The sequence below is a fragment of the Acomys minous genome (genome assembly GCF_964271855.1).
Source record: "Acomys minous genome assembly, chromosome: 7".
NCBI lineage: Eukaryota > Metazoa > Chordata > Mammalia > Rodentia > Muridae > Acomys > Acomys minous.
The window spans coordinates 45202480-45227219 of NC_140488.1; the positions used below are offsets into that span (position 1 = coordinate 45202480).

The following is a 24740-nucleotide window of genomic DNA, read 5'->3' on the forward strand; positions in this document are numbered from 1 at the left end:
CTACTCATCCTATACCTTAAAGAGTCCATAGCGCTCTGAAACAGTCTCCAGTGTCATTCACAACAAAACTAAAGTCGGTAAACAGAACTGAAAATGACACTCATATGAACTGTCAGTTCCAGAAAGGAAACAGTTCAAGTTCAGTTCCCTTTTACCTGAAGCCATAGATGCAGCTATGTCATGGATCAGCTACCTTCAGTTGCATCCCCTAAATTCCTACCACAGAGCAACACTGGCAAGACTCCCCTTGTCAGGTGAGATGGCATCCTGTATGAATGTACGCATCAATAAAAGCTTGAGGACAAAATTCAGTGATGCAGCACCCACAGGTACTCCATCTATTAAATTTGTAGAGAAATAGCAGAGAGCAAAGAAGATGTAACTACAATTATAGTGCTTTTCATCCATATTTTAAAATTAATATTCAAAGGATTATCTCTCATTATGCCATTTTTGCTCCTTACTTTATTCCTCATCCACCTCCCTTCTTCCCCTCATAAAAGAGACATTAAGGAAGCAATTAGGAGGATGAACTTACAAAATAACCCAAGCTGTCCACTTCAATGTGATGAGAATCATACAGTCACAGAAATGTGCATAAATGGTATCTGACCATGATATTTCAGTCATATGCTCACTTATAAGAAAATATTAACCTCCCACAATCCCTTGTGCCCATCCTTTCCAGCTTTGGCCAGGCCAAAATGGCTCTGGCAAAGAAGGGTGGCAAGACGAAGGGCCATTCCACTATTAACGAGGTGGTGACCCGAGAATACACCATCAGCATTCACAAGCGCATCCGTAGAATAGGCTTCAAGAACCATGCGCCTCGGGCACTCAAAGAAATTCGGAAAATTTCCATGAAGGAGATGGGGACTCCAGATGTGCGCATAGATACCAGGCTCAGTAAAGCATCTGGGTAAAAGGAATAAGGAATGTTCCATATCGCATCTGAATATGTTTGTTCAGAAAACGTAATGGAGACGAGGACTCACCAAACAAGATCTACACATTGGTAACTTATGTGCCTGTTACCACATTCAAGAATCTACAGACAGTCAATGTGGATGAGAACTAACCTACTGAATGTCAATCAATGTTGCAGAACTGCCAAAAAATATTAGCCACATAATACAGCATTACTCTATAGTCCACTGACCTAAAGAAGCTAAACAACAAGGAGGACCTTGGGGAGAAGGCTTAATTCTCATTCAGAAGAGCAAATAGAATAGACACCAGAAGGGATTGAAGAGAAAGAACAGGACAGGAGCCTACCATAGATGTAGGCCTCTGAGAGACCCCACCCAGCAGGAGATTGAAGTAGATGCTGAGACTCACAGCCAAACTTTGGGGCAGAGTACAGGAAGCCTTATAGAAGGGGGGTGGGATAGAAGGACCTGGAGGGGACAGGAGCTCCACAAGGAGACCAATGGAACCAAAAAAAATCCAGGGAAGGGTGCTGCAAAGACTGATGTACCAACTAAGGACCATGCGTGGTGAAGACCTATACCCTCTGCTCAGATGTAGTAGATAGGCAGCACAGTCTCCTTGTGGGTTCCATAAATGGGAAATAGGGGCTACCTCTGCCCTGGACTCTGGTGCCTACTTGCTGATCAGTTCCTCCTGGCGGGGCTGCCTTGCCAGGGCACAGAGGAAGAGGATACAGGCAGTACAGATGAGACTTGATAGGCTGAGGTCAGATGATAGGGAAGGAGGGCTCCCCCTTTCTGAGGACTAGGAGAAGGGGGAGGGGAATGGAGGGAGAGTGGGACTAGGAGGCCACAAGAGAGGGGGCCCAGTCTACAACAAATTTTGAGGTGATTTGGTAATTGCCAGTGCCTTCTAATTGATCAAGGTTAGATGACCTTTAGTGGCTGGTCAGGGAGGATTAATATTTGTCTATCATGTGCCTCCCTACACTGCATGCTTTGGTGGAAAGTATAACCTCTCAATATAGAAAGTTCCATTTTCTCCTAAGGAACTCCATGTCAGCTCCCAGAAGCGAAAGTTGACTATCTTTCCTTTAATACCTGCCATAGTCATGATACTTTTGTAGTGGAATAGTTATTTAATAAAATAATCCCCTGCTATATGCAACAGATAACTGTGGTATCATGAGGCCCTCAGTATGAAAAGCTTTTGAACATACTAAGAATAGTGAATTTACTCATAAAAACAAAACCTCTCAGACTAGCAAAGTTTGGTCATGAGACTCCAGCATGTTTATACTTGAAGAACCAAAAAAAAAAAAAAAAAAAAAAGCCAAAATGAGGTATATTAGATAAAATTGATCAAATCTATATATATTGACTAGCATGCAGAACCCTAAAGTACAGAAATAGAAAGTAAATTTTGTTGTACATTCAATGAAGGCAAAAGGATGCAAGGATAAAGTGATTGAAATATGGAACTTATTAAAAGCAAAAATTATAGGAAGAGAAAATAATAGAAGGTCAAATGAGACCAGTACGGTGGTAAAGCTGAAATGTACCATGTAGTTCAGTCAGTATAACATCATAATTAAAAGGAATACGGTAGTTAATGACTAAAGTAGTATAATACATAAAATCCAAAGATAACAAGATAATAAACACTATGGGGGAATGGATAAATAGCTCATTCTAAAAGTATTTGCAATACAAGCATGAAGTCCTGAGTTCAAGCCCCAGAAGCAGCATTTTTAAAAGCCAGCATTTTGGTGTACTATTGAAATCTCTGTAAAGCCATGCACCTTGTGCATGCTATCAGTTTTCTCTTTACACCTGATATAATGCTTCATTGATTGATTCATTCATTCGGATATATGTCAATATAGTCTACTCATTTTAATTCTGGTGTGCCTGGATCTAAAGCAAATTATTGGTAATCAATAGCTGTTGGAAGACGCAGAGTTTGTTCTGTGGGTTCTTATTTGTAGTTGTGTCCTTTCCCCCCACTGTTTTTACTATTAAAATGTGTTTCAGTGAACATACGTAAGAGGAGTCTCTGTGGAGATTATATATGCTAGAGATTTTTCTCTAGGGAACATACTTAGAAGTGTAATTCCTAAGCCACAGGGAGTGCTTACCCTACAAGTGTAATTGTGAGTCTTAGGGAGTGCTTATCAGGTGTTTCCTAATGGCTCTCCAAAGTGATTGAACCAATTTACTCTTCCACTACAAGTATGTGATTTTCTACTTCTCAACATTGTTTCAACACTTGATGTAATCAGGCATTGATTATATATACATACATATGTGTGTGTGTGCACGCTTAAGTGTGTATGTGTGTGTGTGTGTGTGATTGAAAAATGAGCAATCATTCTGATGTGCATTTACCTGATTACTAGTGAAGTTGAGTATTTTTCACTGATTCTTGTCCAGCTGGGTGCCTTCATCTGTGAAGTACCATTTATATCCTTGGATCATTTTTCATCTCAGTGGCTGCTTGCCATGCTGATATGTTGTCATTCTTTATATAACTTGTATATAAATCCAGTCATTTTATAAATCTTCATTCTGTCTGTATATATCACCTTTCATTTTTTATAGTATATATTTTGAATCATTTGTGTGAATTATTTACCAATCAGCATTCAGTTTCGTTGAGCATTGATCCATAAGCCTTTAAAAACAATAAAATGAGAAAATTATTTGAATGTGAGTTGTAAGAAATTAAAGGTTCAGGGTACTAGTAAAGTGTGTGTGTGTGTGTGTGTGTGTGTGTGTGTGTGTGTGTGTGTGTATGTATGTTTCTGAGCATTAAGCCCAGGATGGCACACATGCCAAGCATATGTTGTCACCACTAATTTATACTGTCATATACAGGAAACATTAGCTCCTCATTGTTGAGTTCTGGGAGACAGAATAATCTCAAAGTAAACATGGAATGGGACAGAATATGGACTTTCAAAATAAACATATAAACATGTGGTCTTGGGACAAATGGCTATCTGTATGCAGAAGGAAAGTAGACCTACATGTTATATAAAAAAGCAATTCAAAATGAACTAGACTTAAAGTTGTAGGCATAAAATAGCCTGAAAATATGAAACAAAAAGAAGAAAATACACATGTCATACTTCAGGACATTGAAGTGAGTGAGAATTTGGGGGGAGGGGAGGACTCTAAAAACACAGGAAACAAAAAGCAAAAATGAAGGGTTATATCAAACAGAAAGGCTTCTCCAGAACAAAGGAAAGAGGCAGAAAGGTAAAATATTTTCAAGCTATATTTCTAAAAGACATAAGGAACTCAAATCATGAAACAATCCATAACAAAATAAATGAGACTCACCTACATGCTACCTACTGGCTAAAGAGGCTCGAGGAGAACACAGCCCATAGAATCAACTAAGCAGGGCCCATAAGGACTCCAGAGACTGAAGCAACAATCGCGGACTCTACATGGATCTACACCAGGTCCTCTGCATATGTATTATGGTTGTGTAGCTTGGTGTTCTGGTGGGACTCCTAACAGTGGGAGTGAGGGTTGTCTCTGACTCTTTCGCCTGCCTTTTTCCTCCTACTGGGTTGCCTTATCCAGCCTCAATATGAGGGTTTGTGCCTAGCTTTATTGTAACTTGTCTTGCCATGTTTGGTTGATATTCCTGGGAGGCCTGCTCTTTTCTGAAGGGGAACAGAGCAGCAGTGGATCTGGGAAATAGGGGAGGTAGGAGCTGGAAGAAGTGGAGAGAAAAGAAACTGTGGTCGGCATGTATTGTATGAGAGAGAAAGAAAGGAAGGAAGGAAGAAAAAAAGAAAGGAATACAGGAAGGAGGAAGGAAAGAAGGAAGGAAGGAAGGAAGGAAGGAAGGAAGGAAGAGGAAAGGAGGGAGGGAGGGAGGGAGGAAGGAAGAACCTAATCTTAGAATGGGCAATAGACCTAAGAAGAGTTCTCTCAAAAGAAGGCATGCAAGTTGATGAAAGGAATATGAAAACAAAACAAAGCAAAACAAACAAACAAAAAAGCCCAATGGCATTAATCATCAGGAAATGCAAATTAAAGACACACTAGAATATCCCCTCACTTTAGTAAGAACATCAATTATCAAAAAGACAAAAGATAGCAAACATGTCCCTTATGAGAATGTGGAACAACGGGGAAACCTTTGGTAGAAGGCTTTTTGGTAGAAATGTAAAATAGTGCCACTGGTATAGAAAACAGTGTTATGGGTATGTATCAAGTAAACTGAAATCAGAATCTTTAGTGGCATCTTCACTCATATTTATTGATGCATTATTGCCAATAGCTAAAATTATGGAAATAGTCCAAGTTTTCATAGATGAATGAGCGGAATTTTAAAAATGTGATATGTTATAGTATAATATATAAAATTCAACAATTAAAAAAGGAAAACTTGCAATATGCTACAGTATGGATCAACCTTGAGGACATTATATTAAGTGGAATGAGTTAGTTACAAAAAAGGTAAGTACAATATTGTTCTTTTTTAAAAAATATATTTTATTAATTTATTCATATTACATCTAAATTGTTAGTCCATCCCTTGTATCCTCCCATTCCTCCCTCCATCCCATTTTCCCCTTACTCCCCTCCCCTATGACTGTGACTGAGGAGGACCTCCTCCCCCTGTATATGCTCATAGGGTATCAAGTTTCTTCTTGGTAGCCTGCTGTCCTTCCTCTGAGTGCCACCAGGTCTCCCCATCCAGGGGATGTGGTCAAATATGAGGCACCAGAGTTCGTGTGAAAGTCAGACTCCACTCTCCAATCAACTGTGGAGAATGTCCTGTCCATTGGCTAGATCTGGGTAGGGGTTCTACAATATTGTTCTTAAAGTGCCCAGATTAGTCAAAATCACAGCAACAGAAAGTAGATGTCAGGGTCTAGGCAGATGGTAATGGTGGGGTGGAGAATGGAAATATATTATTTAATGGATATAGAATTCTTGCCTTACCAGATGAAAAGAGTTAAGATGCATATTTGGTAATGGCTGCACAACATTATGTATGTACTTAACACCACTGAACTGTATACATAAAATGCTAGAAGTGCTAAATTATGTCAGATGTGTTTCAGTACAAGAAAAGTTGAGGAAAAGGTATTCAAACTCACATGCCTCCCATTGCTAGATAGAATCTGGTTTTATACTCTTTCCCTTGAATATAGACTTAGTTATTCATTCAGTTAAAACAGCTAACCCTGAAACAGACTTTTGCTCTTCATTTAAGCTGATAGATAGGAAAAGAGGCATCTTTATTCAGTGATCTCTCCAAAATGAATTTATCTGGCAGAAGAACTTCACACATCACTGGTCTTTAACACTTCTTTCATATGACACATATAAATTGTATCCATGATTTTTATTAGAGCTTTTAAACTTAAAAATTAAGTGGAATAAAAGTTTACAGACTGATATATTTCTACTACACTTTTATTAGCCTGCCAGGGTTGCCATAACAAAATATCACAGATGGGGTATGAACTGAAATTGATTTTTCACAATTATGGCAAAGAGAAATCCAAGATCAAAGTGTTCTTACAATTCGTTTCTGGTGTGGACCCACTTCTCGGCTTATATATAGTTGCCATCTTACTGTGTGCTCATCTGGCTTTTCCACTGTGCAGATATGAAGAAGGAGAGACAGTCCATCGGATTTCCTTTTTAAATAAGAATGCAAATCCTGTGTTATGCTGTCTCCAATCTCAGATTACATCTATTCTTTATCTTCAACATAATTATAGGTCCTGTTTCCAAACTCGGTAGTCACATTATAGCTGAGGGCTTTAAATGTGCTCAAAGAAGACAAAGTTTAGCTCATAGCAATATCCTAGAACTTCCTGGAAAGTGATGGGGGAAACGTGCCCCAGTTCCTTCAGATCTCTTCTTTTACTTATAAGCGATCAGGTTGAGGAAAGTACCAGGGCTTTCAAGAGTGTGCATGGCTGTACAGGCACCCTGGTGTCCCAACTCATGAGGGTCTTTCCTAGCTGAAAAAAATTGAACTGTTTTTGTCTTTCTGATCTCATATATTCTGGCTTAAAAGCTTCCTCTCATTTTCCAAAGAACTTCTTACATAAGAGAAGTTACTATTATTATTATTATTATTATTATTGTTGTTGTTGTTGTTGTTGTTGTTGTTGTTATTATTATTATTCATAATATATAAGCAAAGGTCCAGTAAGGTAAAAAAAAATTCTGCAAAATAACCATTGAGTTCATTTTGAATTGGCCTTCTACTGCTGGGCATGGAGGCTGACCTTAAATGTGCTTTGTATTCCCAGTGAGACTCAGTTGGAGAAAATTAATTGGTCCTTTGCAAGTGGATGATCTGGTTATGGATGGGGGATTGTCTGTACTTCAGCTCTCAGCACTGGGACCCCATACCTCTTAGACCTATGTAGGTCCTGTGCATGCTGCCACAGCCTCTGTGAGTTCATATTGTGTCAGTCCTGTTGTTTCCAGAAGGCCTTGTTTCCTTTGTATCTTCAATGCTCTCTGGCTCTTACACTCTTTCCATCTCCTCTTCCACGGGGTTCCCTGAGCTCGGAGGGAAGGAATTTGATAGAAACATCTCATCTAGGGCTGAGTGTTCCAAAATCTCTCATTTTCAACGCATTGTACAGCTGTGGGTCTCTGTATTTATTCCCACCTGCTGCAGGAGGAAGCTTCTCTGATGATGACTGAGCAAGGCACTGATCTATGAGTATAGCAGAATATCATTAGAAGTCATTTTATTATTATATTCTTAATGCAGAACAATAGCATAGCATGTGGTTTTTCCCCTTGGCCTTCAACCTATCTATCCTCAGGTTCTTGACAGCCCAAGCAATCCTAGGAGTAATTTTTAACTGAATACTTGAAAACAGAAACATGTACTTTCCCCCAAAGCACATGGCAGAGAGAACTGAGATCTAAAACCTAGCTCATGCCAGGCTTGGCTGAATCCTAGTATCCTCCATGCCATGACACACCAGTCGTCCTGGGACACCCGTCTTTGAACCTGAGCCCCACTGGGAAAATGGGGCTGACTATACGTTACTTGGTAAATAGCTTGGCTATAAAGTCAGAAGAGCCCATAATGTCAGGTTCCAGGGGAATTAAAATTTGCAGTTCTGTGACAAGATGTACTTTTCTTCTTGGTTGGAACTCTGTGCCCTACTCTTTCACCATAGCTGTCAGTTAGCCTATTTTGGGGGTGGTAGGGTGGACTTGGCTTAAATGATCAGAATCAGTTCTGCAGTCTTCTAAGCCTTGCTCTCTAAGACTCTGACTTTGAACATTCCAGAAGAAAAGCCTACATTTACTAATATTTCTGCAAGTATAATTATTTTGTTTATTGACATATAATCTACGCATTACAAACTTCTTCTTTTCATAAAAGTGAACAATGTGGTGGATTTTTTTTTTATACATTCAGGCTTACACAGCTTTCATCACAACATTAAAACTTTTTCTTTTCCCTTATACCATTAGAGTTATTCTTTCATTCAACTCTAAGTAATCACTAATTCACCCTGTTTTTATAGATTTACTTATTCTGGATAGCTTATATATGTGAAATCATAAAGTGTGTGATTTTGACATCATTAGTCATTTTGTTGTTGTTTCTTTCTTTCTTTCTTTTTCTTTTTTTGCTTAGCACAGTGGTTTCAAGGTTCATCCTTGTGTGTTTCAGGACTTCCTTCAGTGGCTACTTATTATTCCACCATGTGGGTATTACATGTTGTATTTGTTTCTTTATTAGTATCTGGAATTTGACTTTGTCTATTATAAATAAATCTGTAATAGGAAGCATGTTTCTTCTCCTTGCCTCAAGCTCCCAGAATAATGACTCGAGAGTTTCAAAATATATTTAGAAATACCTGGGCCACATAGCTAGGCCTAGCTCATAACTTAAAATAACACTCTTATACTAATTTACAGTCTGCTACATGGCTGGTTACCTCTGTTCAGATACCATGCTTCTGCCCTCCTCACATCTTCCCAGATGTGTTTCCTATACCTGGCTTCATCCCAGAATCCTTTCTGCCCACTGCATGCCCCACCTTCTAATCTACCCGTTCCTATAGGCCATACATTTTTTTTATTGATGGGTATTGCGTCCATATACTATTCAGATATCCTCTCTACATAAATCTGCTGTGGACATGCACGTATATTTTAGTGTCAACAAATATTTTAGTTTCTCTTGTACACATATTTAGGACCAGAATTACTGGGCCTCCTCCTAGCTGCTCTGTAACCAACCTTTTAAGAAACTGAAAACTCATTTTACAGAGTACCTGCACCATTTTCCATTCTTACCAGCAGGGTATGAGGGATCCAGTTTTTTCACATCCTCACTGGCACTTGTTATTACCTTTTTAATTATAGTGATCCAAGTGGTTGTGGAGTGCCATTTGGGTGTATGTGTGTTGGGAGGGGGGTTGGTTGTGGTTGTTTGGTTTGTTGTTGTTCCTGTTGTTTGTGACAGGGTTTCTCTGTGTAGCTTTGGTTGGCCTGAAACTTGCTCTGTTGACCAGGCTGGCCTTGAACTTATAGAAATCCTCCTGTTTCTGCCTCTGCCTCCCAAGTGCTAGGATTAAAGTCATATACCAGCAACAACAGCTCACTGTGGTTTTGATTTCTATTCCATAATGATTAATTAGTGGTTTTCATGTGTTTATGGCTCATTTGTGCATTTTCTACTGAGGAATGTCCTTTCAATCTTTTGCTCAATTTTAAAATCAGGCTGTATTTTTATTGACATTTTAAGATGCATACATGCAAGCAACATTAAACGGATGCAATATGTATGGTATATGTAATTAACAAAAATAGTTACGAGATCATACATCTTTAAATTTTTTAACATAATATTTCTAATAATGATTTGGGACTTTCATATAATGCCATAGTTTCAGCATGGTCTCTGGTGGCAGTACAGGCCACAGACACCAACATGGTCACTGGCGGCAGCAGCACAAGCCACAGACATCATGTGGCTTTCAGTGTTAACAAGGGCTATGGAGAAAAAGGGTCATATATTTGAAAGGGAAGGAGTGGAGGGAAAACAAGATGAGTTGCAGGGAGAGAGGAAAGGGTAGAAACGACGCAGCATGGTACTTATGTATGAAATTCTGAAAAATAAAAATTTAAGTTAATAAAGTCTAATATATTAAGATACTAGAATTTATCAAAAAACGTAATTCTTAATTTTCTCCTATTTTGTGGGTTCCTTTCATTTTATTGATAGTAACCTTCGTTCTAGGAATGAAAATATAACAAACTCATTAATGTCAATCCATAGTTTATTTATTTTTGGTTCTTTGAGACAGGGTCTCTTTGTGTAGCCTTGGCTGTCCTGGACTCACTTTGTAGACCAGGCTGGCCTCAAACTCACAGCGATTTGTCTGCCTCTGCCTCTCGAGTGCTGGGATTAAAGGCGTGCACCACCACATCTGGCCATAGATTTTTTTTAAATTCCTTTACAAAGCTCTATTTTCTTCCTTCCTTTCACTCTTACTATTGCCATACAAAATATGCTTTAATTAGTGGTATTCTTACTAACAGGTATTTCTTACTTACTGGTTTATGCAGGTATATTTTAAATAAATGAGAGAAAAGAAAGTCACTTGGGAGGTAGAGGCAAGCAAATCTCTGTGAGTTCGAGGCCAGCCTGATCTACAAAGTGAGTCTAGGACAGCCAAGAATACATAGAAAACTCCTGTCTCAAAAAACAAACAAAAAAGGCCTAAATTAAATCTACTTAAATTATTGTTCAGTGTTTTGTTTTTTAATTTTAGTTTGAAAGAGTCCCTCAATATTTCTTTAAGAATTTTAAAAAACATTGTTTTCTGTGTGTGTGTGTGTTTTACCTGGGTTTGTCTGTGCACCAAGTGAATGCAATGCCCACGCAGGCCAGAAGAGGGTGCTGGATCCTCTAGAACTGAAGTTACAGATGGTTGTTGACAACCATATGCGTGCTATGAACCAAACCCAGGTCATCTGTAAGAGACACCAGTGCTAGTACTCACCAAGCTGTCTCTCCAGCTCACCTTAGCATTTTTTTCGAGGCAGGGTTTCTCTGTGTAGCCTTGGCTGTCCTGGACTCCTTGTATAGACCAGGCTGGCCTCGAACTCACAGAGATCCGCCTGCCTCTGCCTCCCCACCTTAGCATTTCTTATAGGGCAGATTTGCTAGTTAAATATTATGTCACTGTTTGTCAATCTGAGAATGTGCTCCTTGCGTCTTTAATTTTAAAGGAGTCTTTTTGCTGGATATATAATTGTTTACTTCAGTTGTGTTCTTTCCGTGATTTGATCGGGCATTCTATTGCCTCTGCTTTCTGTGGTTTCTGGTGAGAAATGAAATATCTCTATTCCCTTTCTGCTTTCAAAAATCTATATTAGGCATTGGTTATGACAACTTTGAGTTGCATTTCTTCAATGTGTAGATTAAGGTTTTCCATCACATTTGGGAATTTTAGACAATATTTTCACGCATTTTGCCCATTTCCTCTTTTTGGACTTGGATTGTGCATATGCTTACATGCCTAATGAACTTTAACCAAGCTGGCTCCCATGAGGCTCTGTTAGATTTTCTTTATTCTTTTGTCTATTTGATCTTCACATATGATAATCTCAATTGTTCTAGATTCAAATTCACTGGCTCTTCTGTCTTCTGTTTACTCTAGTCTACTGTGAAGTCTTCTGTTTAGTTCTAATTTTTTTCAATTGGCGTTTCAATTTTACAATTTCTTTTTCTTTTTTGGGGGCAATGGGGTTTTTGAGACAGGGTTTCTCTGTGTAGCCTTGGCTGTTCTGGACTCATTTTGGAGACCAGGCTGGCCTCGAACTCACAGTAATACACTTTGCCTCTGCCTCCTGAGTGAGTGCTGGGATTAAAGGTGTGCACCACCTTGCTCAGCCAATTTCATAATTTCTACTTGGTCCATCTTTCTTTTTTTCTCCACCTTTTCTGATATAGTTCATATCAGTATAGAAGGAAACATCATTCTCATTCTTCTCTTTAGTTCAAAAAGCATAATTTCCATTTGTTTTTCTTAAAGATATTAATTTTATGAAGAAAATAATTGACATACTCACAAATATCCAATGATAAGCTGAACTGCAATTTCCCTACCCCAAGGACATAAAATTGATCTAAAATGGATCAATGTGCATAATAAGTTTATATTAAAAATCAGTCTTTATGCATACCTCTCATGTGTTCATAAGCAATCAGTGTGAAACAAATGTAAAATATTTTTTATGCTTGAGTTCAGCTAATTCCTTAGGAATCACAACTTTTAAGTACTTACCAGTACCATTGTATATTAAAATACTATAGTCCTTTATATATTGACAATGAAAATAAAAACCTGAATACATAAAATTGTATAGATATTGGTAATACATTTTCTAACCTTTTACTATTTATAATTTTAGACTTATTAGTGTTTTCAATGATTTGAATAAACACATATTAGTGTCTGAGTTATCAAAATAGTCATATTTATTCATGTTTCATGCTAAAATTTCTCTTCTCAAAATATGGAGGAACACATGGACTACATGTTAATGGTTATTTTTTTCCAACTTCCTAAGCCCACAATTAAACAGTCTATATCATGACTTCATTATGTCATCAGTGATGCATTCTTTTCACCAGTGGCATCTTGGGAAATCTGAAGGTTTTTAACCATTTCAACCTGGCCTAACTCAAGGCACTTCTTCATGTTCTGTGTCACTTTCCACAGGGATAGCTGAATCTCTATAAGTATTGACATTTTTTTCCTAATTGCCTCATCTTCAAGATCCCCAAGGAAACATTGGTATATCTTTTTTCATCTTTCCATGTTTTCTCTATGTGTTGCAACCTATTTTATTTTTCACTTTATACTATGTTGATATAGTACAGTTCTAGGTCTTTTTTATTACTAGCACATCTGAAACTCTGAAGTCATTTTGCTGACATGATCACCATTTAAGTTAACAGTTCACCAAATCATATCCCAGGATGATGTCCTTAGGGTGCTGAAGAGTTCAAAAATTTGTATTTATTTCAGATACTTATTGTACCCAGACTTCCTCCATGTTACACTTCTAATACGTATTATTGTCAAAGATGCACTATGTTTTAGATCTATTGTGCACCCCATCACAATAAACTCTTCCAGCTGTTTGGGATGGCATGAACTATGGAAAGGATGACTCCAGAAATTACTTTCATCAATAATCGATATCTGCAACTTATTAGGATCATGAAATAGATAATAATTTGAATGTTCATACATACCTAGCTCATATTTCTCAGGTTTTGTACCAGTTTGTGTGTGTGTGTGTGTGTGTGTGTATGTGTGTGTGTATGTGTGTGTGTATGTGTGTGTGTATGTGTGTGTGTATGTGTATGTGTGTATGTGTGTGTATGTATGTGTGTGTGTATGTGTGTGTATGTGTGTATGTGTATGTGTGTGTATGTGTGTGTGTGTGTATGTGTGTGTGTATGTGTGTGTGTGTGTGTGTATGCTAGTTTTGAATTCAGATAGACAGACATTATCCTTGCATGTTGGAACAATTTCCACAGAGGAAAAGTATGTTTTTGGAATTGTATGTATTACTATGGACAGCCTGAGAAATCAGTCTTGTGACGTTTTGTATTTAGAGAAAACTATACACTGGAGAAATTCTATCTTTAGAACATGTTGTTTTGAAGAAGAATAACAATCCAGTCTATCACGCATTTCTTTGCTATAAAGTGGGGTTTTTTGTTTGTTTGTTTGTTTTTGAGATAGGGTCTCTCTGTGTAGCCTTGGCTGTCCTGGACTCACTTTGTAGACTAGGCTGGCCTCGAACTCACAGAGATCCACCTGCCTCTGCCTCCCCAGTGCTGGGATTAAAGGCATGTGCCACCACGCCCGGCTTATAAAGTGTGTTTTGATGCATTCCAAATTCAGAATCAGCTGCTCTAGAGGGTACAAGGTCTTTATTTTGTGTCATCCTTTGCCTGACCTCAATCACAGTCTTCCAGAAACCCTCAATTCTTGCTCTATGGCAATCTCTAGCATATTTGGAACATAATACTACACAAATACTTACTGAAGGATAACAGCAGACATCACTTTTTTCTGAAGAGCCAATTTAACTTCAAATCTTTTCGAATGGGCTCAACCCAAACCAATCCTGCAGCCACAGGCTTTACTCAGGGGAACTTTGATTTTTTTTTAAACACAAAGAAAGATGTTCCATGAATTCTAAAGCACACTATGCCCAAGACCTTGGTGCCTGAAAATCTCTTTGACATTGTTTGCAGAAAGGAAACGAGAGCTTTAGCTCATGTCTACTTGCCTCACAAACAGACCACACAAATATTGATTAGAATTAAACTAATTGGACTACCACATTCATAGCATAAAAATCATGTCTAGAACTACAATTAATGAATTCTGTCATATACTTCGTTTTTTCTGTCTGCATAATACCTCCGATACAATTTTAAAATCATGGTAATTCAGGAAAAAAACTACTCCTGCTTCCCTTTCAATAGCTACAGATGCCCAGTTATTAGTTCCCTTAATGTATTTCAAATGCATATTTAGAGTTTTTAACTCCAATGGCCTGAACTTCTTTGAAGATAGCATCACTTCACTACTTTTTTGCTTTTATTCTATGTATTATTTGTCCTGGTTTCTATGTGGAATACTTTTATGTATCATAATTCTTATTGAGAATACATGTTTTAAACAATATCATTTACAACCTTGGAAGTAATATATTAGGACAACCTCTAAAAGGCTTGCTGCGATTTGCTATCTATTATTTATGTATTGACTTTTCTGACCTAAATCTTTAAGTCTTTCTTCTTTGTAGCATATGGCTAATGAAATATCTACTCCTTCAACTCATTGGTCGGGTAGCTTTGGGAGAACAATTTCCTTAAATGTCTAGCCTTTGCCAAGGGGCTGCGTGTGGAGGTTGGAACATTCGTTGGCACTCAGAAAGACAACTGGTAATTCTGTTTATACATCCCTCCCTATTTATAAACAGAGCCTCAATGTCAGCTAGGGGTGGGAAAAACCTCTCCGGTTTTTCCTTGGTAGATTTGTTATAGAAATAACCTGCCTTCCCGGGGAGAAACCACTCCACACACTTAAGGATTCCTCAAAAGAAAAGCTCTTTAATAATATCAATATGTACAGCTTTGGCTAATGCTCTAAAAGGAGGCAGCCTAGAATATATTTTGCTACCTTATGTACACCTTAGCCATATGCATTCCACAAACACTTTCATCCTTTATTTTTTTCCAAGACAGGGTTTCTCTGTGTAGCCTTGGTTATCTTGGGCTCGTTTCTTTCCTAAACCAGGCTGGCCTCAAACTCACAGAGATCCATTTACAAATCCCAGAGTGCTGAGATTACAGGCCTGCACGCTACCACACCTGGTGCGCGCTATCTTCCTCAATTCTCTTTCAGGTCCTGGCCCCAGGTTACAATTTGAGCTATTTAAACAGGGTCAGGCGCCAGGAAGTCTGGCCACTAAGGCAGATTGGAGACTTACACAGCAAAGATGTTGACTATTGCCAGAATTATTTTAAAGTACACCAGCATTGATTCTTCCTTTTCAAACAGTTTGCTACCTAATCTCATCTTGCCCACCAGGCAGAATCATGATTTTCTCTAGAAGAGAACAGTCTCTCTTTATGCTGCTTGGTAGAGGCTTGTTCTTTGCTATGAAGATGGGTCTAACGGCTGGTTGTAAGTCAGCGTTGAGTCCGTTCTCATAGGAATAGGGCCTAAAGGTTATCAATTCCCGTAAACAATCATTTACATTCTGGCATCCTAAGTCTCCCTTATCTCTAACAGGCCTAGCTAGCAAGCCACTTGTCTTTGGGGTATATGGTAGGCAGTGATCTTTAAGCTAAGTTTTACTTGTGTGGCTTAATGTCTCCTAAGCAAATCTGTTAGTAAATTCTTTTTAACATCAATTCTATTACTTTGAGTTTCTTCTCCACCAGACACACAACTTTGAGGAGGCACACATGCAAATGATCTTCCCAGGAATATGTTGATATTTTAAAAACCAAACAAAACAAAAAAAGAAAAACTCTGACCGTCTCATTCTCTGGTTTTTTCATTTTAAGATTTTTGACAGCTTGTTTTTGTCCCAAGTGTTTTTCAAGGCCCCAGTCTGCTGCTGTGTTAAGCAATTGCCACTGATTGTTCTTGACAATGCTTCCAGGGAAAAGGCTTTCACACTGAATAAACTCAGAGTTAAGTCAAATAAAGATGGGCCTTGGGGAAGTAATTTTCCAGGGAACTTCCAGGCATGCTAATCACGGCAGTTAACTGAATATGGAACTTTGCAGAAACTGAAAATTCATCCCCATCTCACTTGTTATTCAGGTGCTGATTTTCAAAGGGATGTTAAGATGGTCAGTTTTTAAGCTTACCGTGGGACTGAGGAAAAGGAAAATGAGACTAAGGCCAAGCTAAAAGTGCTACAACACTTGTTCTTAACAAAATTCAACAGTGTTGTGAATACGTGCTCTTTGGATTATTACTAATCTTTGGTTAAATTCTAAAAAATTTACAAATGTGAACTTTGACCTCTTTGGATAGAATTCTCATTTCTTTTATGGGGAAAGAATTTCTAGAAGTCCCTACCGTGCTGTTTTCACTGAGAGCACCTGTCAGTTGTCAACTCAGTGGCAAGACCACAAATAGTGTTGAAGACAGCACCATTTGAACTTTGCAGGCAGCACGAATTGAGCCTGGACTCCTGACAATTATACTGTCTAAATGTGTGATATTTGTCTGCAGAAAAACTTTAGCTTACAAGATATAGATTGATTCTGTAATTATCAACATTGGTCTGCAATTAAAGTGTGTCATGACCAAAATGGTTATTTTTAGAAATAGGTTCATACAAAAGTGCAGGCTGTGCGGTAGAAATATGCAAAGTATATATAACAACTTTGCAATTTAAATCTTCCGAGTGAAATTTAAGATTGCGATTGTTCTCTGGTACCTTTACATATTGATCGCTCACGTTGTGATATCAGCATGCTGAATTAAAACACTGACACCAGAAGGTTTAAAAATGACTTCAAGAACTTGTAATGAAGCAGAGATGTAATAAGATTAATAACTGCTTAAGTAATGATAACATTCAGTATTTAAATCAAAAGATGTTTGGCATAAGGGTTGGGGGAGGGATATTCAGATGTAGAGTTACAAGCCTGTAATCTCAGCATCCTAGAGCACAAGGCAGGAAGACTGTGATGCTAAGGCCAGCAGCCTGTGCTACACAGCAAGACCCTATGTACAAAAGGAACAAAAGTATTGGGGGATGGAGAAGGACAAGGTACAGTCTCCACATGATCTCTGTATATTGTTGTGTAACCAGGAGCTACACAAGCTTTCCTAAAGTTCCAGATGAAATTACAAATATTGTAAAATTACTGTCTTAATTATGTTTTAATAACAGCTATTTTAATTCATGCCTATACACGAAAATACATTACATTTAAATGTTAAAATAACTATTAGAATAGTAAAATATTTTATGTGAGAGAAAACTACAAAAAATGGGGTTAAACTCAAAAGCTTTTAAAAAAGGAAAATAATACTATACTTCCTTACTTTATCTACTTTTCAGTTTCTCTCATCATGTCACTTTCCTTATCTACTGTCATCTATATCTCCTTTGCCATCCTAGTTCTTAGCTAATGACCATTACATTTAAAAAGAGCAGACTTGATACCCTATGAGCATATACAGGGGGAGGAGGTCCCCCTCAGTCACAGTCATAGGGGAGGGGAGTAAGGGGAAAATGGGAGGGAGGGAGGAATGGGAGGATACAAGGGAGGGGATAACAATTGAGATGTAACAAGAATAAATTAATAAAATATATTTTAATAAATAAATAAATAAATAGAGCAAATGTTCAAAAGACTTGGCAAGAGACTATTTGTAAGGCTCTCACCTAGTGTGACGACTGACTGTGGCAAGAAAAGAACATAATAATTCTTATCTCCCCATCACTCTATTCCACTTATTCCATTACTTCTCCCACATGAGTTTCTTTGTTTTCCTTTCTGAGTTTATCTTCCATATAAACAATCTAGTTTTGATTTACATAGCTTCGAACTTACACACTTATAACTTGTTGTACATATTTCGTTGTGACTACCTTCTTTCCCTTCACATTTTTTGAGACATTTGTCCATGCTATTGTAGAAGCCTGCAGTTGGTTAATTTTAAATTGGTGTACAGTGTTCTATTATATGAATATATCCCAATTTGTGTTTCTTGTGTTGTTGTTATCATGGTTTTCCCGCTTTTCTTTCAAGACAGGGTTTCTCTGCATAGCCTTGGCTGCCCTGGACTCACTTTGTCGACCAGCCTGGCCTAAAAGTCACAGAGATCGACCTGCCTCTGCCTCCCAAGTGCTGGAATGTGCCACCATACCTGCCTGGCCCAATTTGTCTTTTTTAGCTGAGGTGGACATCCTGAGTGTTTCTAGTGTTCGACAGTGGCAAAGTAGTGCTGCCATGGATATGCTTAGATGTGTCTCCTAGTGTATGTAGCACTTGAATTCTGACTTGTTTAAGAAATAGTGTATCAGCTGGGCATGGTGGAGCACCCCTTTAATCCCAGTACTCGGGAGGCAGAGGCAAGCGGATCATTGTGAGTTCGAGGCCGGCCTGGTCTGGAAAGCGAGTCCAGGGCAGCCAAGGCTACACAGAGAGATCCTGTTCGAAAAACCAAAAAAAAAAAAAAATAGTGCATCAATAGTTTCCTGGGCCAATGTAACTATGAGTTTGATTTGTATTCAGAGGGTAGAATACATAGTTTTCCATTTGACACCTGGGGTGATTTGACTGGAGGTGAGAACAGAGGATGAGAGGTGAGACTGTTAAGGCCCTTTCCTTCCCCCTACTCTGCCCACATCTTCACCATAACATAGTATTTATACCCTGAGAAAACCAGAATTAGTCACCTCCTAATATATAAGAGGTGATGCATACACTGAGTAAGTGTGTGTGTATGTGTTAAGATTTTGTTGTCATTGTTTTGTTTTTGTCTTTTGTCTCTGTGACAAATTAACTGAGGTAATAAAGTGATGTAGCACAGATTCGGGCTCCTTGTTTCAGAGATTTAAATCCATGCTTCCACTGCTTTTATGCCAGCGTGGTAGGTAGAAACGTTAGGGCAGAAAGGCGAGGAAGGCAAACGCTGCTTGTCTCGTGACAGGTAGGACGCAGGGAATGGAAGGAAGAAGCCACAGACAAGATACGTTCTTCCAATACTCGCCTCAATGGCCTAATTTTCCCTATAGAACTCAGAGCCGGACTAATGGATCACATCACACGTTTTTCCATGTGAAGGAAAATAGCATTATTTGAAGAAGGTTGTCAGAGGATTAAAGGAGTTGGACTCTGCCCTGTGTGTAACAGAGTAACGGAGTTGGTTTTAGTAGTCCTAAGGTGGAGTAAACAGAATTCACTTAACCTGGCATTTCAAAAGGCATTTTGAGATCTTTGATTTTTAAGTACTTGTTTTTTGATTACTTGGGAAAGCAGAGAGTAGGCTGGAGAGATGACTCATCAGCTAAGATGGAGCGCTTGTTTCTCTTGAAGAAGAGCAGAGGGTTCAGTTCCTAACACCTGCATGATGACTCACAGTCATTCATAACTCCAATTCCAGACGACCCAATGTCCTCTCCTGGGTACTGAGCGCATCAGTCATGCACCTGTCACACAAACATACCAACATACCAGCGAAACACTCATGCACATAAAAATGTAAAAAATCTTGTTTTAAGTTAAAAAAGAAAAGCAGGGAGTAGCATAAGGGTCATTCTGTTTAGTTGCTCTGAGGGCCTGTTAGGCCATCTGCTGTAAAGTGGGTGACTTGGTACATAACTTGTAGGCGTCGACCTAATGTTCGGTTGATTGATTTTGGATTCCTTGTTCTAGTCAGTTATCAATGGCTGCATAACAGAGAGTGGCAAAATAAAGTTCATTTGCTCATCTTGTGGTTCGGAAACTCAGACCATATACATACACTCTTTTTCAGAGAGTGCCCTGCCCCCAGCTTGTTTGTCATCTACCTAATGTGGGACAATTTTTTAAAAACACCTCATATATGTCATCTGAGGGGTCTAAACTGAGATTAGCGAAGCCAAAATAGCACCACACATGTGTTGCTTCTAGGCCCCAGTTCTTGGGTAACATGTCCCAATTTTCTTCCACATAGCTTCTCTTTCCATAAAGGAAATTTGCACAATAGTCAAAACCAGAAGCTATTGAGGTCTTTTCAGATCTAGTCACAGCTCATTATTTATTGTGTCCTATTTGTCCAACCAATGCCAGGTCCAGCCTGTATCAAAAATAGCCTGTTCTGCCAGGCGTGGTCGCTTACACCTTTCATCTCAGCACTTGGAGGAGAGAGGCAGGTGGATCTCTGTGAGCTCTAGGCCAGCCTGGTCTACAGAGCAAGTTCCAGGACAGCCAGGGCTAAATACAGAAATCCTGTCTCCAAAAAAGATCAAGGGGCTGGAGAGATGGCTCAGTGGTTAAGAGCACCGCCTGTTATTCCAAAGGTCCTGAGTTCAATTCCCAGCAACCACATGGTGGTTCACAACCATCTGTAATATGATCTGATGCCTACAGGTGTACATGCAGGCAGAACACTGTATACATAATAATAAATAAATAAATCTTTTTTTAAAAAAGATCAAATAGAAAGAAAGAAAGAAAGAAAAAAAGAAAACAGCCTCTTGTACTTAAGGACAGGAACATCCCAGTCACATTGGAAATGAACCTTCAGGATACCATGCACTGTTGTCATCTTTTAGAAATAATCCAACAGACAGACATAAATTGTAAGACATTGGACCCAGAACCCATTTGCCTCTGTTAGCAATGCACTTGCCTATGTCTCCATTTGCTAGTCCCATGTGATGAAGCCAAATATCAGGTTTGTTTGGGGGGAAGGGTGTGTGTGGGAGAGATGAAGAAATTAGTCTCTGTTTCAGAGAGTGCCTTGCCACCAGCTTTCTCATCATCCAAAGTGAGACGATAAGAAAATGCAAATGGAAGATTTCTCAGATCATTGGATAGTCCTCTGAGTTCTTTTCCTCTTGAGTGTCACGTAAAGTCTAAAGGAAAAAAGGCAAAAATCTTGAGTTGGCCGTTCAATAAAGGCTTCAGCTTTTAGATAGTGTTTGTGGTTCTCTGAAATAACATGAACACAGTGAAGTCATCCATGGACAAACTTCGGGCAAGGGAGAACTGCTCTATTTGTGTCTCTGGTTCCTGAAATATCGTCTTTTGCCCGAGTGTCTTCTGATTCTGCACTTTTGTGCAGCATTCCATCAAAGTGTGGGGTTTGTCTTGTCTTTAATGTCAAGTCATTCTCTTCAGCATCGATTTTTGACTCAGAGTGGTCCTCAGTGAGAGAGCTCTGTATGAATTAACAAGTACTGCCGCCTGGGACTCGAGTCTTTACTCCCCTGTGTGCTGCTACTCTTTCTCTTTTCTCCACATTCTTCAGTGGAAAGGCCCAAGGCAAAGCATTTTTTTTTTCTGGTCACAAGATCCTCACAAGCCTGTAATTTCTCCTTCTTGCAGCCACAGCTCCTGACATTCCAATGCTCAATTCTCTGCCCTCTCCCTCATGTCTATCTGTGCTGTCAAGATCCATCCCTTCCTAGCCATGCTTGCCCAACCTTCATTCCAATGTTCCACTATGTACTCAAGAGGTATGCTAACAGGGCTTTGGCCTGTGGCCTTCCCTAACCCTGCAGTCAACAGGGCTACGGCTTCCTCTCCCTCCTTACCTTCAAATCAGCCAAGGTGATTGACCCCTGTCAAGATACATATGAGCCCAAATATGCATATTACTATTTTTATATACTTATGCATGTACCCGGTTCATTTATACATACAAGCATGCATATATGTATAAACATAACAAGCTACACACATATATATTTCCATAGACAAACATAGAGAGATATATCCTTTAGGTGGGATTATCATCATGCTCAATACAATGCATTCATATAAACACATCTACTTATACATAGATACATGCTCATATACGCACACATACAAAGCCTCATACGCAATACACATGTATACACAAAGGTAAAATCCATGCTCACACCCAGTGGTGGTAACCTTGGCTGTAAAGGAACTACATGTAGATTATATGCACATGTATGTATGTGGATCATGAAGACATTGACTACCATGACATCAGGAGTCAGATGGTCATTTTAAAGGCCATCTAGCTCACAATCCCAGCTCGCAGATACTCTCAGCCCCTTGGACCCTTTCATACTGAAGAGAATATTCAGGCGCTCTACCATTTCTGCAAAGGTCGCTTTGTCCCAGGTGCCTTGCCCAGTGTCTTACACACGTCGTCGTGTTGTTTTAGTCTCACCACAGCACAGATGGCCTAATTTCTTTTCGGTTTTGAGACTACTTGCACGTGCACTACTTCCAGCTGACGCTGAGTTTTGCAATCATGCTGTAAAGTAGGAAAGGCTGGCATTGTCACTCTCAATTTGCAGCTGAGACTCCCAGAAGTTAAGGAACATCCTCAAGCCTATGAGCCAGAACTTATCCCTCTACTGCCACGCTCCGATTTCCGTAGTTTCGTAGATTTATTATTTTGTTCATTCCCCCACGTATTTACGTTCTCCATAACTTTCCGGGGACTGTCCTAGGCACCCTGAAAACAAACAAACCAAACACTGGGTGAGACAGAGGCCTGGCTTCAAAATAGCTGTCACTTCAGAGGGGAGAAAGACCAATAGAGAGAGCTATCGCGGTACCCCAAGCCAGAGGCTGGGACGAGACTTGGGGAAACAGCCTCGAATAACTGGTTCTTCTGAAGAAGTCAGCAGCTCTGGGGGGAGGGGCGGGGCGGGGGTGGGGTGTGCTGTTATAAAAGCTGTTTTTCCACCCTAGTGCCTTTATCTGTGGGGAGGCTGGTTGGCTTCTGTGCAACTGTAAAGTTGGTCACGTTCACCTACCTTTGTTTTCTACAAGGGCTGTAAGTGATTGATTGCAGCAGTTTCCGAGTCAGTGCAATATGAGTTCTTCAATTATTTAGGAGTCAGTAGGATTTCTGCTTACCACAGCTAAATTATTATGGTCAAGAAACCACATATTTGAGTGTATCCTTTAAAACTGGCTACCTAACTATTTGAGAAAATGGGTTACAGGTGAGACAAGTCTAAGTCAAACCCAAGTTAAATGTTATCTTTTTAAATGATGATTATGTGAATTGTTTGGATTTGTTCTTTTCATTTTGGGGCGCTTTTCCGTTCTTTAGTCTCCCTCCCTCTTTCTCACTGAATATCTCTCTCTCTCTCTCTCTCTCTCTCTCTCTCTGTCTCTCTCTCTCTCTCCTTCCATTTCTTTCTTTGTATTAAGGAAAATTCCAGGCATATTTACTCAAGACTTGTACAAAAGCATAGTTTATAACCAGTTCTTACATTTAATTGTAAAAGCATAGTTTATAACCAGTTCTTACATTTAAAAACTAGCAACGTTGTACTAGTATTTTCTCATGTCTTTCTTTCTACAGTAACACCTTTGGGGAGAGTGCTGTTTTGAGACAAGGCCAGCCTTCAGTCTGTGAGAGGGAACGAGAGCAGGGATATGGGAGGGACTGAAGGGAGGGGACATGGGAGGGGTTAGAGGGAGGAAAGGGAGGTGGGAAGATCTGGAATTTATTTTAATCTTTAAATAATTTAATATTTTAATAAATAAAACAGCCACCGTCTTATTATTTAGAACATTTTCTAGGAGTGTCAAAGCAGAATGAGAACTTATATCTTTCCAGCTATCCTAATCCTGTAGTTGTTCAGAGGTCCACGACTTAAACGAAAGGAAAAGTTTTCACGAGGTGTCTCACATGACGTTAGTCCATCTTCCAGCATTCAGCTTACCTGGACAAGGTGCTTTGGCCAGAGTTCAGACAGAATGAACACGATGTCCAAGTGTTTGACTGAACACCTCAGATAAGAACAAAGCACAATGCAAGAAGAGATACACACACATTTTCGCTTTATATAAAAATATTATTGGTGTAGCTGTTCTAGAGGCTCATTCTAGTCGGACTTTAGGATAGTATAGTCATTTTTTTTTCTGTCACTGAAATCATGACTTCCTTTATCTCCCTGTCCTCTATTTTTGGAAGTCAACCTCTTTAGTTTGGGGATTTAAGATATCCCAGAATGTGCTGTGCTAACTCCAAGGCAACAAACGGTAAATTGCTAATTACACTGCAACTGTTAGCCAGCACCGTTGGCAGCATTAAATATGGGCTGTGGCTTCAGTTAGAAGGTTTGTGATGTATTGTTATTTATGTGTATGTTCGTGTGTGTGCGCACCACATGTGTGCAGGTGTCTGCAGAGATCAGAGGAAGGCATGCAGTTCCCTGGAGCTGGAGTCCCTGGCAGCTCTGAGCTGCCCAATGTGGGTGATAGGAAGTAAACTTCAGGCCCTGGGAAGAACAGCAAGTCCTCTTAATTGATGAACCATCACTTCATCTCCTCACATAATAGTTTTATTCCCATATGTATAAGTTTTGGTGCTATTTTCATAATACAAACAACTTCATGTAAATAAGATGGACATTGTAAAGTAAATCAGAGTTCATCTAAACAAGATGAGGCATTATAAATGCATAACTTATTAGGAATTGCTTATTTATATTATGTTGCATAATGAAAGCAGTATACAAAATCTTATATCCAAGATAAGCTCAATTCTATGAAAAGTGCCTGGAAAT

At 39.1% G+C, this 24740-nt stretch overlaps 1 pseudogene across 1 annotated transcript; it reads left to right on the forward strand.

Moving 5' to 3' along the window:
* Positions 1–689: 689 nt before the first annotated feature.
* On the forward strand, positions 690–1095 carry LOC311602447 (large ribosomal subunit protein eL31-like; annotated as a pseudogene). Its single transcript has one exon. The product of its transcript is annotated as a large ribosomal subunit protein eL31-like (transcript).
* The last annotated feature ends 23645 nt before the right edge of the window (positions 1096–24740 follow it).